The following is a 2088-nucleotide window of genomic DNA, read 5'->3' as shown; positions in this document are numbered from 1 at the left end:
TTTTTTTCTGTATCATTGATTTTGATACACCTTGGTGCAGTTTTCTTCATTTTTCTTGTGCTGGAGATTGTTGAGCATCTTAGGTCTGTAGATTTATAATTTTTAATATTAAGAGATCTTTCCACCCTCTTCTTTCTCCTCTTTTTTAGAGACTCCAATTATTTGTACATAAGCATGAAGGTCCCACAACTCATTGATGCTCTTTTATTTTGGGTGATTCTATTTCTTTCTGTGTTTCATTTTGGATGGTGCCTATTTTTATGTCCTTAATTCACCAGTCTTTCCATCTATAATATCTAATCTCCTGTCCATCCAGTTCAGTATCTCCAATCTTGTAGTTTTCTTTCCTTTTCTTTTTTTAACACACAGCTGTTAGTGCATCTTTAAAATATCACAAAGAAGTCTGAAAAATCTGGCATCTTGTGGTTTCTGTAGCTGAACTAACTTAGGTCTTATTCATTAGCCTGCTGAACTTTTTCTTTCTCAGAAACAGATACCATCCAGAAATTTTCTGATATCCTTTTTTTAACTCTTGTGGGTTGCTGAAACAAAGCAGCTGAATTTGATGTAAGTTCAATGTCATTTCCTTCAAGAATTAACTCATCTTTCTGGGGAGATACTGAACAGGCAATGCCTGACCTCATCTGAACCCAGCAAACAGATGTATTTCATACTTCAACAAGAGAACCATTCTCCTGAATAACAACATTGATGGGAAAGTGAACATACACATGATGTAGGAAACAAAGACAGAAGGAAATGGCAAATAAAATTAAATTTCCTTATAACCTGCAGCCTGCTGGCAAATACTTGAGGCAAGCAGAGGTTTCTCCAGGAACTCCCTGCTATCTTAATGCTAATGCTTTGCCAGAAGGAAAACCAACCTTAGCTTGACAATAGTATCCTCTTCTTTAGCATATGAAAATCTCATTGGAAGCTTCACCTTGACTTTACCTCCCCCAACTCCCTATTAGATAACCAGTTTCTTTTCATGGTCTTGGGGCAGCTCTTCCTGCCCCTGGGTCCTGTCCTGTGCTTTAATAAAATCACCTTTTTGCACCAAAGACATCTTCAAGAATTCTTTCTTGGCTGTCGGCTCTGGACCCCACCACCCCACCATCACCCCTAGAAAAACTCAACACACAGACTTCATCTTGTAACGGAAACACAGTGTAACACTCTTGACCATGTTTTTTGTACATGACTACGATAGCGTGAACAGTAGCCACTTCCTTTATATTTCCCCACCATTTGTCAACTCGGAGCCTCTTCTTTTTCTTTCCAAGGAAACTGAGTTCTACATTGATGTAGTTGAAGTCCTTTGACAGGTTTCCTCTGGGGGCCTTCACAGTAACTAATAGTATAGCCCTTCAGAGTGATGTCAATGTTTTCTGGAATGCTGAAGGTCTGCTTGGGAATGATCTTCCTTCTCATGGTGGATGCAGCAAAAAAAACAAAACAAAAAACAAAACAAAACAAAACAAAAAACCCTCAAATATTTTAGTTTTCAACTCTAGAAGTTTGGTTTGGGCTTTTCTTAAAAATAATGTTTAGTATTTTTTTGAAAGAGAGAGACAGAGCGTGAGTGGGGGAGAGGCAGAGAGAAGGGGAAACACAGTATCTCAGATAGGCTCCAGGCTCTGAGCTGTCAGCACAGATCCCTACATGGTGCTCGAACTCACAAACCGTGAGAACATTACCTGAGCCAAAGTTGGACACTTAACCTGAAGAGGAAAGCTGGTGAATGCAAATAAAAAGGGCCAGCCAGATATCCAAGGCCAGAAACTCGCTTTGCATGCCTTTGACTTCTGCAATCTAGCTTGCCTCTTGCATCATCTAGCAGACAGGAACCAGAAGCTTGACTATACTAGTCCCGCCCACCCAGAAGCACATATGTATAAAAGATCAGTAAAACCTGAGTGGGATGCTCAGCCTTTGGAGATGACTCACTGGGCAGGCAGCAGTCTTTTCTGATTCCCTAAGTACTGTCGCTTGCCCCTTCCTGGGCGCCAAGTATTTGCTGTAACAAACCGACTGAGCCACCCAGGTGCTTTACTTGTTGGCCATTTCTGTATCATCTCTGGAGAA

General features: G+C 40.6%; 1 pseudogene; it reads right to left on the bottom strand.

Moving 5' to 3' along the window:
• Positions 1 to 452: 452 nt before the first annotated feature.
• On the bottom strand, positions 453 to 1434 carry LOC123589676 (annotated as a pseudogene).
• Between the last annotated feature and the right edge of the window lie 654 nt (positions 1435 to 2088).

Source organism: Leopardus geoffroyi, chromosome E3 (assembly GCF_018350155.1).
Source record: "Leopardus geoffroyi isolate Oge1 chromosome E3, O.geoffroyi_Oge1_pat1.0, whole genome shotgun sequence".
Classification (NCBI taxonomy): Eukaryota; Metazoa; Chordata; class Mammalia; order Carnivora; family Felidae; genus Leopardus; species Leopardus geoffroyi.
The sequence above is the reverse complement of the archived record's forward strand: the minus strand, read 5'-3'. Positions and strand labels throughout refer to the sequence as shown.